Source organism: Vulpes vulpes, chromosome 11, assembly GCF_048418805.1.
Source record: "Vulpes vulpes isolate BD-2025 chromosome 11, VulVul3, whole genome shotgun sequence".
NCBI classification, from domain to species: Eukaryota; Metazoa; Chordata; class Mammalia; order Carnivora; family Canidae; genus Vulpes; species Vulpes vulpes.
Window position 1 is genome coordinate 40,411,186 of NC_132790.1, and position 17,146 is coordinate 40,428,331.

Sequence of the window (17,146 nt, forward strand, 5' to 3'; positions counted from 1 at the left end):
CTACTAATTCTCAAAGCCAGTGACACTGGTCTTTATAATGATTATTTTAAAGTCCTTTTTAATACCTGATGCAGAGATTCACATTAAATACACACACAAACACATACACACACATTTTGCTCCCTTTTACATGGTATGAAAATCAATTGGAGGAATTGGGATCCAATTTCCTTTTTGAAATCTTCTTAAAGGTATGGCTTCCTTTCATTTCTTCAAAATTTGGATCTTATGTTTTAGCTTTCAGCATCGATTCAAAATGAGACCAAATGTAAAAAATGAATATATACATTTGTGTGTAGTGGGGAGGAAAAATATAAAAGTGCTGGTGGAAGTCATCAAGAATATATGACCACCAATTGATCTGTGAACTGGACCCAAGCAACCGAAGTCTACCCACACCTCAAACTCCCCTGTCCTTAGAATGTGTGTTTCACTTAACTTTCCTGTTCCTGGAAGCTGATCCAAGGCTACAGCCTTGAGACAGAAATGTGGTGTTGAGGCTATCTGGACCGGGTATATGACTGAAGCTAGTTAAGGCTTTCTACATCCATGACTAGACCCACTTAAGATCTTTTATATAAACTTTTAAAGATTCTAGTAGGCAGGTGCAGAGATCTGGTCATCTTGCAGCACCCAAGATAAGGCTCATAAATAGGTTGGTTGGTTTGTTCCATCTACCACCTACCAATCTGGAGTGGCCTGCTCTTTCATCTCTTCCTGTCCTCAGCATATGGGATCTGATTTCAGATGATATCTAGAAAGCTCCCAAGGAAGTTGTGAACAAGCAATCAGAGTTCTGTAACAGAAGAGCTGCTTGAGAATTCATCATCCAAATCCAAGTTAACTTAATTTGTTATTTAGTGAAATGTTTGAAGGTACTATGTATGAGCTTGGTGAACCAGGAATGGGCAAGTCCTTGGACTGGGAAAGGTATAAAATCAGCAAGCACAGCCTGAGAGACCTGTACTGTACTTGATATCCAAGGACCACAGTCAACTGTTTTTCGAAGAAAGAACTGTCCAGGAGCCACCAATTAAAGGTTTAAATCTACAAATATCAGGACTTTTTCAGTTCATTTTTTCCCTCTATTTTTTATTAGCTTTTTTCCTTTGCAGACAATTCTCATGAGAATTGTTGCCTCTCTTTCTCTCTCTCTCTCATATCCAAGTCTGATGTCATTCTGTCTAGTAATACCCAGTTTCTTCCAAATTTTCTACTGTAAATGTCTTTTTTTTAAGATTTTGTTTATTTATTCATGAGAGACACAAAGGCACAGGCAGAGGGAGAAGCAGGCTCCACACAGGGAGCCCACCGTGGGACTCGATCCTGGATCTCCAGGAGCACGCCTTGGGCTGAAGACGGCACTAAGCTGCCGAGCCACCCAGGCTGCCCTGTAAATGTCTTTCTAGTGTGTTCCCTTATAAAGTTCCTAGGTCATTTCTGCAGACAGCTTTTCAACCTGACTCAGCACCCATGTTTTGCTCTAACATAATTTCCCAGCTGGAGACTATTTCATTTTGGAGAGGTGGTGATATATATATTTTTAAAGTTTGTGAAAGGTCTAAATAGGAACAAAGGTTTCCTCTTCACTTTAATAGCTTGTAGCATACTTGAAATTTCATCTGAATAGAAAAATAAATTTCAAACAGTAAGTTTTGTGGTTTCACAGCACTGTTCAAGCTGTGGAGTCATTAAGAAATAAATTCACCATTAACAATAAATCACTTGAAATAAAGGCAACCATTACAAATGCTTTCTCCTTCTTGATGGATAGTGGTTTGGGGTATATGTGCCGTGGAATCATTATTCTTAGAAGAAAAATAATACTTTATTAATGAAATAAGACTCAAAAGCCTCATTTAAAGACTTCTAGTTACTCAATTTTCTGAGAAGAAAAGCATTTTGTCATTTTAAAAACAAGGAAATGGATACATGTGTTAAGCGATTTGCTCCAGGTCTGACTGAGACTCAGGATTAGCTCCTCTTTTTGCTTTGTCCATTTCTTGCCTAATCTTCAGATGGTTCCCAACACAATATTTAAAAGAGGTGTGGCCATATGCCCACCCCTTGGGTTTCCAGGATGCATGTCCCTTTTACCTACCAATCTACTACATTCACTTGAGTATTATCTTTTTGGTCTTTTAGGAAGAGTATAGTGATATGCCATTGAAAACTAAAGTTCACAGTCTCTGATCATCCTGATGACTTCAACATGCCACCCCTTTGTGTGAATTTTTTTTTTTAAAGATTTTATTTATTTATTCATGAGAGACACAGAGAAGCAGACATAGGCAGAGGGAGAAGCAGGCTCCTCACAGGGAGCCCAATGTGGGACTCGATCCTGGACCTTGGGATCATGCCCTGAGCCAAAGGCAGGTGTTCAACTGCTGAGCCACCCAGATGTCCCATGTGTGAAATTTTAAAATTAACCTTTCTAACATTACTGCATACTAAATTTGAAATGCTGAAACTGATAGTAAATCTGGCAGAATAAAAAAAAAAATCTTCCCAAAAAGATATACTTTTGGGGAAAAATTGAGAAAACACTTAACATTTAACGTGTAGGATAAGGATAAAAGTAGAAAGAAAATAGAAGATTGTAAAGATTGATTAATTTTCCAGAAGAAAGTTCCACAGGTAGATATTATAAATCTATGAATTATCTTGTGTTTTAGTTTTCAATTCACATACCATTTGCTTGTTCTATGTGTTATGCATTTATTTCAAGTTTCAGAAGTAAATTGATCAATACAATTCTCTTGAATTTCACAAGTATGTTGGAATTTTATCATTTTATATTTCACCTGTGAAACCGCACTTTTTGCTGATAGCACCTATGCTTCAGGCATGAAACAGAAATAGGCTTATCTACATTTGCTTTCTAATTAAATTTAAATAGAAGGCAAATTCATGAATATAATCTTCAATATCCCCTGGAAAATATATTAGTTGTTCTTGGACTGTTAGTATCATTATCAATATCTTTTTTTTTTAAAGATTTATTTATTTTAAAGAGAGCAAGCAAATGAGCACCTGCAAGCAGGGGGAGGGACAGAGGGAGAGGGAGAATCCTGGGACAGATCCCCTGCTAAGCAGGGAGTCTGATGCAGGGCTCCATCCCAGGACCCTGAGAACATGACCTGAGCCAAAATCAAGAGTCATCTGCTTTGCCAACTGAGCAACCCATGTGCCCCTTATTATTATTATTATTATTATTTTAATTTTTATTTATTTATGATAGTCACACAGAGAGAGAGAGAGAGGCAGAGACACAGGCAGAGGGAGAAGCAGGCTCCATGCACCGGGAGCCCGACGTGGGATTCGATCCCGGGTCTCCAGGATCGCGCCCTGGGCCAAAGGCAGGCGCCAAACCGCTGCGCCACCCAGGGATTGCCCCTTATTATTAATGTTTTGACTAGAAATTCTAAGTACAAACCAATTAAGTTGTCATAGCCATTCTGCATCTTTAATCTAAAACCACTGGTTAATTGTCGATGAGAATTGAACACCTACTTTGAGCCTAATGTTGACCTTAGTATTACATACATGAAATTCTTGTCTGTATATTTCCATGGCCATGCTACTTCATGTCCCAGGCCTGTCCTTTTACTGATGTGTTTCCTCCAGTCATAGTAACACATGCCCTGTTTTTACTTTCAATCCCTAGTAAACTTAAGCCTTAGAAATAGATTATTATAACAGAAATAGCAATTTACTTCTGAAATTTTCCCAGGATTCTTATTCTCCACAGTGAATCTCTTTAGTTATGGATCTAAAACTAGCATGAAGATTGGAGCAGGCAACACAGCATCCTAGGCTGAGAAGGGAATCCATCGTCTTTGCTCCTCATTCTACCTTAACAGGGCACAGGGTACCCTCCTCAGGGTATATTTTATTTTCACAGTGAGGAGGGCACCACTGTCAAGGGCAGGGAAGTAACAAGCAAGGATGCTAGTATCTCTATAGGTTTCCTGGAATATCCTGCATGACAAAACATCATTTTGCATTCTATGGCAGTTTCAAATACATTTGTGCATATTTATTGATGCATAAAATAGATCATAGAAATAAATACTAAAACATATCTCTATATAACCTTTAAACCCATAAGTAGTTTATGTAAATTTTAACTTTAAGGTTTTAAGGAATATAATACCATATAAATAGAATATTGTATTTTATTTTGCTTGTAGTTTTGAGATGTTCACCTTTAGAAAAATCACAGCATGGGTAGCAATACCAGTTTTGGGTATTTGAGTGATCAATACAACCATCAATTTATTTTATGGTTGTTTCATTAATATTCATTTTACCTAAATGAACAAGCATATGATCATATCACTACATTTTCTAAGGCATTTACATACTGAATGACAATTATAGTCATATTTTTATTAATTTTGTCAATGACTTAGGATATTATACTGATTTTTAAGTAATTTGAGTGTTTAATATTCTTTGTGAATACCCTTAAAATACTAAAGGGGACTTTACATCACAAAGTTATTAAAGATGGATATCAGACCCATTAGAATTAAGAATCACAGTTCTATTGCATATGGAGCAAGTACAGAAAAATAAAGTGTCCCCATCATCTGCGACTGAATTCAAGTCAAAATACTGAATAAAAGATCCAAAACAAATCGGAGCTAAGAGATCCAATGTCATTCTGACTCAGCTGGAGTCAGGTCACAAAAGTGGTTTCAAGTGACCGGCCAGTTAATTCAAAGGACAACTAGTAAGAATAAGAATAGGAAAGTAAAGGTCAAAACAGTCGGGACACCTGGGTGACACAGTAGTTGAGGGTCTGCCTTTGGCTCAGGTCCTGATCCCAGGGTCTTGGAATCGAGTACCACATAGAGCTTCCTGCAGGGAGCCTGATTCTCCCTCTGCCTGTGTCTCTGTCTCTCTCTTTTTGTCTCTCTTGAATAAATAAATAAAATCTTTAAAATATATATATATATAACAGGCAAAGTCTAAAGGAGCTTCTAGCTGAGTAGGAGAGAGGGCGCCCCTTGTGGTGAGGGCGAGGCAAGGCAAGAATGCAGTTTCTTAAATTACCAGCAGCATTAGAGGCTTGCCTGTCTCAACTTCCTGATTTGACCTTTTTATTACGGAAGCCTAGGTAATTTTAAAACAAAGCAAGCAAGCCCAGCTAAGGAAGTATATTTTAAAAAAGGGTCTGGAGGCCATAAGAAAAGAAATCATGAAAGTTCTCATCAGAGGAACCGTGAACTTCTTGCCAGATGCAAGCCCTCAGCCTGGATTTAATTCCCTCCACACCTTACACCTGAATCACTTTATTCTTCACTTGAAAAGGAGCCAAGCTCTGACATGTTTCAATCATTCATTTGCATAGTAACCCAACCAATCCCAGTTAACCTAGTTTCAATCCCAGTTTTGCACAGAAGACATAAAAGAAGGGCATTCAAGACTTCTCCCTTTATAATTCCTCCCATCCTCTCACCCTGCCCCCTTTGTCTTCCTTGAAACAAGAGGCAGGTTCCTACATAAATCTGTGTTTCCTGAATTGCAATTCTAATTGCCCAAATAAATGCCTGTTTGCTTAAATTGTCTGTGCATTCCTTCTTGGTCAACAGCAACAAGACTGCTCTGGCAGCTCCCATTTATTTACCTCACATGGTCTCTTGCACATGGTCTATGAGCTCTCATTCCTTGGTTTTCTTTCTGCTTGGCCCCCTGCATAGTCTCCTTTAGTCTTTCATTCTGGCCTGGATGTGCAATTCCTGAGATGTCTTGATCCCAGCTTCCTATATCTACCTGTGCCTGATGTAGTGCTCTCTCCAAACCATATTTCTGAGTATGGGGGATCTGTGAAGGCCAAGATTTCCATGTGTTTGCTAAACTCCTACCTGACATAGACTTCATTTCAAACAATGTCAACTATCCTGACCTGCTTCTTCATATTCTTTATTGCTGTTCTAGATGCAGTGCTGTCACACATACAAGGAGGTGAAAATAGGCCTTTTGAAAGATTATTCACTCTTTCAGGTCATTTAGTTTGCAGAGGCCACTTTTAGGAACCAACTTGAACAATGGAAGCATAGGTATGGTAGGAGGGCCCCCAGTGACCTCAACCCCTGGCTGAATAGAAACAGGCCCATTAGGCGACCCACTTCAAAATAATAAGCACTGGCTGACCAATGGCTTACTTACACCTGGACAGGCATACCAAAAAAAGGAAATTCCATATATTCCCATACCTCCTCACCTTTCCTCCTTAACTACAGGCTCCTCACCACTGCCTCAGGGCAGACATTCTCTCCATCACTATCTGACCCACCACTTACTTTCAGTGTATTCAATAAACCTCTCTCTCTTTTGTTCTGCCTTGGGTGATTTTTTTCCCTCCAATGCACCAGCATCTACTCGATAAGGTCACCCCACATTTGGTGGCCCCCTTGATACAATCAGGAGACCCCCACACCTTTTAACAGATGGCTGTCTTAGTGCAACGAATGGGAAATGTTTCACTTTTAAGCCCTGTAACAACATGCAGAACCGTGGAAAATTCTTAACAGAAGATACCTAAGTATCCAGTGTCATTTGACATAAAAGAGTATTATAGGGGTTGGAAAAAAATTTCTTTAAAGGACTAAATAGTAAGTATTTTAAGCTTTAGAGTCAGATACTATTTGTCACAACCACTCAATATTACCACAAAAGCAGGCCTACACAAGGCATAAACAAATGAATATGACTTTTTTCCATATATAGATAGATGTTTTTGGTTTTTGTTTTGGGTTTTGGTCTTGTTTTATTTCTCATGAAAACAGAAGGTAGGCTACATTTGGCCCTAGGTGATAGTTTGCAAACAATGGACTACTACATTGATATCTCTAAATGGCTCAGAATTAATTTGAACTTAAATATGCTTTATCATTTTTTTCCTTCTGCTTAGTCTATATCTAAGATGTTTGCAATGTAAAATTACTACTTTACCAAGTTAAACTGAATCAACTTTAGTTGGTATGAGATAGTTAGCAATAAATAGATGTTTACTGTGTAAGAGATATATGTAAAAATTGTTAAGCTTTGCCAAAATTCTGCACACAATAATGATGCATGAAAAAGCTTAAAATTGGAAAGGAGTTATTTACTGTTGTAAGGGGACATCTTGTTTTTTTTTCTTATCCCTTTTTACTTAAAGTGTTTTTCAGTAGTGAAATTGTTCACCAAAGTATCCCTTTCTAAACAATGAGAGCTAATTAAACAAACATCAGTGCCCCATAAGGCACTGGAATGAATGTATCAAAAATACAGAATAAAAATATAATATTGGAAAGATATTTACCTAGCCAATAGTATTACCATTATCATTCTTGGCTTGGCCAAGAAATATTTGTGTGTGTGTTTCTCAATATAAATGGCACCCCAAAGTCTTTTATTATTTGTCAAAATTTTCCACATGGCAGACTGAAATTATTGTCACTGAAATTAAAACCAGGGCCTGGAAAATGTACTTATATTGAATTTAATTCCCACTTAACATTTCTCTACTTCTAAGTTAGAATTTTTAAACAAAATATCTCAGGTTAATATTTAAGAAATTTAAAATCAGCCATAGAAAAGAAGACATTTGTGTCATCTTTGACAACGTGAATAGAACTTCAGGACATTAGGCTAAGTGAGATAAGTCAAAGAAAGACAAATAGTTATGATCTCAATTCCATGTGTAATCTACAAAAAACAAAGTCATACAAACAGAGATTAAATTTGTATTTGCCAGAGGTGGGAGATGGAGGATGGAGGATGAGGGAGATGTGTAAAATTAGTCAAAAGGTACAAACTTCCAGTTATAAGACAAGTAAGTACCAAGGAGGTAATGTACAATATGGTGATTATAGTTAATAATATTGTATTGCATATTTTTAAGTTGCTAAGGCAGTAGATCTTAAAAGTTCCCATCACAAAAGAAAATATAATTTATTCGTTTTTAAAAAAGATTTATTTGAAAGAGAGAGCATGCCACACAAGTAGGGGGAGGGGAAGAGGGAGAGGGAGAAGCAGACTCCCACTGAGCAGGGAGCCCTCGGTACTGGATCCCAGGACCCTGAGACCATGACCTGAGCTGAAGGCAGATGCTTAACCAAATGAACCACCCAGCTACCCTGTGAATTTGTCATTAGGGAGGTGGTGGATATTAACTGATCTTATTATGGTGATCATTTCACAAGATATACAAATATTAAATCATTATGTTGCATACCTTAAACTTTTACAATGCTATATGACAATTGTATCTTAATACAACTAGAAAAAATAAAATCAAAGAAAGAACTAAAAAAAATATTTTCAAGCGTTTAAATATAATGTTTAGGATATAAAGCTCTAGGAGAAAGACTGTCTAGAACCAAAATGTTAAATAATGGGTTAGTCAAGTTTCTAATGTTTACTCTGACAGATCTTCATATTTACTTCCCTAGATAGACAGACTGTCATTTTTCAGGAATGAAATAGAAATTTTCCATCTTGCTCTTTTCTGCATGTTATCTCTATCAACTTGTTATTTCATTCATTTAACCACTTAACAAATATTTAATGAGGGCTTTCTATAAGCAACGCCTGTTTATGTAAAGGTAAATAGATATGACTCTTGATCTTAATGAGTTTCCAGGCTGATAAAAGAACCAGAGTAAACAAGCAAACACAGAATTATAGTTATTTAAAATGCAACCAGTTGTATGTGCAAATATAGCAGGATTCTGAGTAGTATGCCACAAGCTGCACATCTCCAGGGGAGAATTATGCTTGTTTCATTAAATATACACACTTGGATCCAACGCTTTCATTCACATAGAATACAGAATCTCTGGAGTTGGCAATGAGATGTCCCTGGTAGTGTGACAGAGACTAACAGTGTCATGGGGAATGGGAGAAAAGGAAGTATGAAAACATAAATGCACTGTGCATATGGTAGTCACAAAAGACCTTTCTGGGAAGTTGACTTGTAAGATAATCTGAAGAGGAAAAGAATAGCTACACTATCGCAGAGAAAGAATTTTCCAGGGCAAGGATAAAACAAAAACCAAGGCTATGTGTTGGAAAGGACAAAGGTTTTTTTTTTAGTTAAAAAAAAAAAAAAGGATCAATGTGATTGGAGTTAAGCTGTGACATGTGATGAAGTAGCAAGGATCCTAAGGAACTTAAAGTTACAGTATGAATTTTCTATTTAATTCTTAGGGAAAAGGGAAACAACCAAAGAAAGAGTAATACGATCATAAATGTATCAAAAATGTTTTCAGAAGAAATTCTGGATACTTCATACTGAGTCAACAAAAGTGCTAAGGAGACCATTCAGGAAACTATATCAATAAATCAGGACAGCAATAATATATATGAAAAGAAATATATCTGAGATACATTTTAGTGAATTGACAGGATTTTGCATTCATTTATCCAACACATACTTATTGATTACATGAAACCCGATTAGCTCTCTATGAGGGAAGCAAGATATAACTTCCAAAACTATCTAAACAGACTTGTCTAATAATGCTGAATACTTTGGGCCTAAATTGGAATTGTCATTGCCAGATATACTTACTGTCTTATTTAAAAAAAAAAAAAACACTGAGATAATGGAAGATTCCTAGCTGAAATAAGATCTTTTAGTTCAGAACTGCCTTAAATCAGAATGAAGAGCTGCCTCCATGAATTTAAACTACTGGTTTTAATAATTTTCTCTTTTACTTATTGTTTCACAAATACTCTAGGGCAGAAAACACTTAATTAAAATATCTTTAATAGTTATACTAGACATTTCCTAATCTTGTATGTCAACTGAATTTTGTTACATATTTGTTTATTAAATAGGTGATGTTTAGAATGACAAATACCAAGTCATTGCTTTGTATTCTAGCATCCTCTGACAAATAATAGTAGTAAGAGTCAAAATGACCATTTTCTCAACATCATATCATCTATCCTAAGTGGTAATAATTTTATCTAATATTATGTATTATAATTCCAAATGTCAGAGTAAATATTAGCATACATGTATTTTATGTTCAGCCTTGGACTTTTGTTTTTAGTAAGTTGAATATTCCTTAATTTCACTTTACTATTTTATATTTTGAATACATTTATTTAGAAGTGATTTACATTTATTAAAAAATAAGTTTAAAAAAATGGAAATTCTTTTCTAAAAGTTCTAGGTAGTCAGCCCTTGCTTTCAAGTTTCTTTTAGAAAATAAGCCTTATTTCTTATTAACGAAAGTTGATTATGCACTCATACAAAATAGTATAGATTGTTGTTTAGACTTTCATATTAGTTTATCATGGAAACGTTATTGTCATACTCTTGTCTTTTATTTTTTTATTTTTTATTTTTTATACTCTTGTCTTTTAAAGATTATAATGTTATAATCTCTTAGAAATGTTACTAGCATTAAGATTTTAAAATCTAGTGGGGCATAACAATCCCATATCACCACTGAAGCATTACAAAGACTTAGCTGAGTGTTTAATTTTTGAGAGAGAGAAACCTGATATTTTCATCATGTGAAGCCTTCACCATCAAAGCCATAACTGAGACTTAGTAGTCTTTTATCAATTAGGTCTATGTCTTGAATTCAAACTAACTCCCCTGAAATTTCTTTAAAGAAAGAGTTACAGGAAACTCAAATATTACCTATAATGCAATTCCATAAGTAACAGAACAAAAAAATCTAGGAAAATTGGAAATAAAGTAAATCTGACAGCTCCATTCTATTATATGTCCATTAAAATCTCATAATTTCCATTTTTAAATTTTTATTTATTTTTTAAAAGATTTATTTATTTGAGAGAGAGAGAGAGAGCATTAAATGTGAATGGGGGAGGAGAGTGAGAGAGAATCCCAAGCAGACTCCACAGTGTGCAGCCTGACATGGGTCTCAATCTGATGACCTTGAGATCATGAGCTCAGCTGAAACCAAGAGTTGGAGTCTTAATGAACTGCACCACTCAGGTGCCCCTCATACATGTCCATTATTTAAAGTAAATCCTACAAAGAGGACATCAATAAAAATGTGATATTTTTGTGGGAATTATATGAAAATCCAGAGTATGGCTAAACACTTGATTAACTGCTATTAGGAGAAGATTCTTATATAATTATTTTTTCAGAGTGCCTCATGCCTCCTGGTGTGAATTCCTCTACTCATTTTTGTGCCTCTTTTCCCAATCTGCCTGGTATAATTTCCTAATACACCACCATGCTTTCTCTTCAAATTCTTAAGCCAGGAATCAAACAACACCTCTTTCTTGGAGTACCAGGATGTCAATTTTGGCAGAAAGAGTTAAGGTAAAAACAAAACAAAACAAAACAGCTGCTACCTTTATAATCTAGTTTGTTGGTGAAATACCAAAATCCAGGTAAGGACATCACCTTAATTCTAACAGGTATTTTAACATGATTTTGATTCTAGTAATGAAATGGAGAAGTAGAAAAGAGAATTTATTCCACAGTATATATGAAAATAGAATAAAAGCAAAACCAAAACATTTCTTATTCATAAACATCCTTTTTCAACACACTTTTCTTTTTCTCAATTCTATATAAAAAGTATAGACTCCTGGTCTCTGATCAGCTGATTGGTCAGGAATTAGCCTTTCATACATATGTAGAAAGAAGTATCCGCCACTGAATTCAATGGCATACATCTAAGGAGATGAGCTTTGTAGAGGCAAAGATGGAAAATTAGCAGACATTTTTTCCTCACATGGCAGCCTAAGAACTTTACTATTAGAATGAGAGTTCCCTGAAAGCAGAAAATGTTTCTTTCACCTTCTTATTCACCAATGCCATCACCCAGCTTAGTATGTATACAGTGTAGCAAATGCAACAAAGGTTTTTGTGGAACAAATGCTCATTAAATCATTCATTCATCTAAAATGTATATACTGCTTGTGACTTATTGATCATAAAACAGATAAGGTCACTAGTCTCATACATACTGGGTCTTTCTAGTCTTCCAATTCATAGATAATTGTAAAAGAATTCTTTAGTGTGTTTATTGACTTTTCTAGGGAAAGAATGTAAGGCATTACTGTGGCACATAATTTTGTAATTCAGAACTAGAGATACCAAAGTCTTTTAGCTCAAGGGCAGAGATACTTTGTAACACACAATTAAGAAACAGATATGGAGAATATTCCTGCACTACTATAGTTGGGAAATAAAGTTTTCCTAGGCCTTTGGGCAAAAGTATCCTAATAATGCATATATGATTTAAAAAAAAAAAAAAAAAAGTAGTTCCCTAAAGCAGCTGTTAAGTCAGAACAAACCAGAGAGCTTAATACACAAATATTATCAAATCTCCAAATCTCTCAGGGTAAGTTCTTGGAAATAATTGGGGTTTTATTTATTTATTTATTTATTTATTTATTTATTTATTTTAACATTTCCCAGATGGTAAAAGGAGTAGCAACTGTGAGGCATGCTTATGAAAGGCAAAAATCTCAAGTATAGAAAAGCAATTATACATAAAATAATATAATTAATACATTCACATATCTCTATCTCTTTAATTCAATATCTATATTATTTAGCATGGTCCTCACTACATAGTTGTTACTCAAGATATTTTTTTCAAAATGACTCAATAAACTGAAAGGATTCTAATACAAAATAGCTTTTATACCTTCCATATCCTCTAGTTTATAACATAGTTTCTTTTAAAAATATTTCTTCAATGTGCATAAATTTAACAACTATTATTGAGAAAGTGAGAGGGCAGGGGAGGAAAAAGATTCACATACACACACAAAAGTAGTAAAGACAGAATCATGACTGGACAAACACATAGAGAGAATGATTCAGGTTCTGGTGATGAGGGAATCGTTTTAACTAAACTAACTCTCTCACAGATAACACTTCTAAATTCTAGGAAAAATTAAAAACAATGACATGAAGGCACACAGAAATAATAAAAAAGAGGAAGAAACTGGAAGATATTTGACTCTTGAAAGAAGAGAATCACATTGTATGAAATGCATCTGTACAACTTCTCCCACTCAGGGAAATATCAGCCAATATGTGAGGCAGCTCAAAGTCAGATACTTTCAGTGGTCTTAGAGTTAAAAGTCAGAGGACAGTGATGGTATAAACCAGATAAGCCTGGAATTGCAGAAGAAATACATGAAAGAAGGAAGTACCATGAAGGAAGCCCCAAATCTACAAATAAACATCCTTCAAATGATTGGCTGATAATTAGGCATGTGCATGTGAGATTATAAGGATATGAGGAGTCAATAATTAGAAGACTAAAAGAAGTGAGCAGAGACTGCAATTGTTCCCCACCTGAGAGATTTAAGAGTTTGAAATACAGCATTAGCAAAAATTTAAAAATATTAGACTTTCCATTGGAATGCAAAAACAAAACAAAAAATAAAACAACAAAAAAAAAACCCAAACCCAAACCAAAAGATACCTTAGAAGTAAACTCTAGTAGAGCCCAAAATACTATATTCATCTTAAAAATAATAATGAACCTAAACCTAATAGTCTTCAGAGGAAGATAATAGAATGCAGAGTCTCCAATGTCTCATACTTTATTTACAGCACACAATAAATAGTACTGGGCATGTGAAAAAGTAGGAAAATGTAACCCATAATCAAGAGAAAATCTATCCAATAAAAATACATGTACTAACATTCTAGGTGTTGGAATTGTTAGATAAATACTTTAACTGATAAATTTTGAAAATCTATAGAAAAAAAATAAACAGAAGTAGAGGATTCAGAGAATATTTGGAAACCATACAAATAAACTGCATGGAAATCTTAGAAACAAAAAAATGCAAAATCTGAAACAAACAGTGGATTAGACATGATGGAAGAGAGTATCAGTGAAGTGGAAGACAGATAAATATTAGTCAACACAGGGGGAAGTAAGTAAAACTTCATGAATTGGTGAGACAATCTGAAATAATAAACATGATTGGAAGACAGGAGAAATTAGTGAAAAATTTCTGAAGAAACTTGGCTATAAAAACTCCAAATTTGATTAAAAAGAGGAACCTACATCATATCAAAGTAGCTCAGGAAATTCCAAGCAAATACAAAATATACAGTCAAACTTTGGAATAGCATTAATAAAAAGAAATGCATTAAAAGCAAGAGAAGAAAAACACCCACTATGTATAATAATACTGAAAAGTGAATTACCATCAGAATAATGGAAATCAGAATACAATGGCATAACAACTTTAAGTGATGAGAGAATTCTTCCCATGTAGAATTTTATATCCTGTGATATTACCTTTCAAATTAAAGACAAATAAGGATTTTTTTAGAATACTCAAGTCTGAGAAAATTTGTGAAAAACAAACTTGGACAAACAAAACAAAACAAAAACAAAACACAAAAGGGCACTCTTCAGAAAGGATACCACATGGAAATCAGATTCTATAGAAAGGAATAGCACTTAAATGTTAGATACATGGATAAATATAAAAGACAATTTTTTTCTCTGATATGTGTATGTAACAAGATATTGTACATAACAATAACAATAGGTGGGGAAAGATAGTGGCATGGATTTGCTTTATTATATGTGAAATGATATAATATAAAATCAAGATAGTCAATGACAAGTTAAGAATTTATATTGCAATCTCCAGAGCAACTACTTAAAAATAAGAGAGAGAAATTAAAGTCAAAAGGGAGTTAGAACAGTAAGCTATTTTCTTTATCCAGAAAATTAAAGGAAAAGAAGAAAAAGGAACAAAGACAGAAGGAAACAGAAAATGATGGCCTAAACACAGTCATATCAATTACTAGATCATATGTAAATGGACCATTCTAATTAAAAGTCAGACTCAGTAAAGTAGGAAGATACAACTAAATGATGTCTATAAAAGATGCAAGTGAAATGTAAAGACAGCTTGATAGTGAAAGGATGGAAAATAAAATATGATGTGAAAAATCACCACAAGAAAGCTGGAGTGACTCCAAAAATAGACTCCAAAATAGATCATTATCAAAGATAGAGAAGTTCATTGTATATAAATACAAAAGTCAATTTATCAAGAAACATAACAACCCTACGTGGCTATGCACTTAATGTAAACATAGTTTCAAAGCACATGAAGTAAAAACTGGTACCCCAAGTGGAGATACAGACAAATTCACAATCATAACTACAGATTTTATCAATCGTCTCTTGTTGACTGATGAAAGATGTAGTCATCAACAGGAAATCATTAATGGCTTAGAGAATTCAAACAATCCTTAAGCAGTATGACTAAACTGATATTTAAATTTAAATTATGTCAAAAACCTTTGTGCTAAAAATAGTTTCTGCCGGTAAAGAACACTAACATTTTGTTATATGCTTGCAATACAAAATAAAGTAATCTAAAAAAAAATAATAAAAGTAAATTGATGTTTAAAGATTAACAAATACAAAGAACTTCAGAATACATATTCTTTTCAGGTGACCATGGGAAATTAATTAAATAATGTTCAATTAATTTTTAAGGCTTGAGATCATACAAAGTGTCTTCTCTAAGCATACCTGATGTAAATGAGAACTAAATTACCAAACTATATCTGGAAAATAACAATGTATTTGGAAAATTAAACTAAGCAATTATAAATTATCTATGGTTTAAAATGTCAATTACAGGGGCAACCCAGGTGGCTCAGTGATTTAGCACTGCCTTCAGCCCAGGGTGTGATCTTGGAGACCTGGGATTGAGTCCCACGTTGGGCTCCCTACATGGAGCCTGCTTCTCCCTCTGCCTGTGTCTCTGCCTCTCTCTCTCTGTGTCTCTCATGAATAAATAAATAAAATCTTTAAAAAAAAGTCAATTACAAGATAAATCAATAATTATTTTTACCCAAATAATAATGAAAGGACAACATAACATTTGTGGGGTGCAATTAAAACAATGTTTAGAGGGGAATTTATAGGATTATATATTTATAATAGGAGGAAAGCTTAAAAATTAATTATCTGATATACTTCCATCTTAAGATGCTAAAAAATAAGATTTGCAAATTAAATGGAAAATAGGTAGAAGGAAGGAAACAATGAATTAAAGAGTGGAAATCAATGGGGCTACTGTACAAATAATAGAACAAATCAGTAATTTTGAAAGTTTTCTCTTTAAAGAATGACACAGTTGATAAACTGTTAGTAACTATAACCAAGAAGTAGTAAAAGGAGTGAGAAAGTGAAAAGAAACACATTACTAAACTCAATAACATTTGTAAAGACATTACTACAGACATTAGAAAGATAAGGAAACAAACATGAGTACCTTTATGATATTAACTTGGACAAATTAGATATTGGAAAAACACAGCTTTCAAATATAACACAAGAACAAATTTTAAAAATCTAAGTAGTTGTATATTTATCAGAGAGATCAAATTCATAATAGAAGCTATATGATAGAGAAGATAAAGATTTTCTTAAGTAGGACAAGAAAATTACTAAGTGTTCAAGAAGAGAAGTTATCACTGGAACTTTTCAAGGATGAAATCTGCTTTTGCAAAGTCAGCATAAGAACATGAAATGACAAGCCATATGTCAGAAGAAAATATTTACAATACACATACCTAACAAGTGACTTACTTTGAATTTATAGAGAACTATGAATTAATAAAAATATTTTAAAAGATACTTCACTAAAGAACAAATAGCAATGGCTAATGTTAGCAATGACAAACAAGAAAAAGTGTTCATTTTCATTAGTGCATACATATTAACTAATCTTCAGATATCACATTTCACTACCAATAGAATGGTAAAGAATCAGAACAAAAATGGGACAATAGTAAACACTGTCAAGAATGAGAAGCAGTTAGAATTTTCATATATTGCTTTTGGAATGGAAAATGGCACAGCCATACTGGAAAACTCTTCTGCAAGTTCACTGAAGTGAAAACGTACTTATTCTCTGAACCAGAAATATCATCCTAATTATTTACCTACAGAAATGAAAATATATGTTCATACAAAGGCTTTTTTTAAAGATTTTATTTCAGAGGGAGGGAGAGGGAGAAAGAGAGAGGGAGAGAGAGAGAGAAAGAATGGGGGGCAGAGAGAGGGAGAAGGAGGCTCTTGCTGAGCAGGGAGCCCACTGTGGGGCTCTATCCCAAGACCCTGGGGTGATGACCTGAACTGAAGGC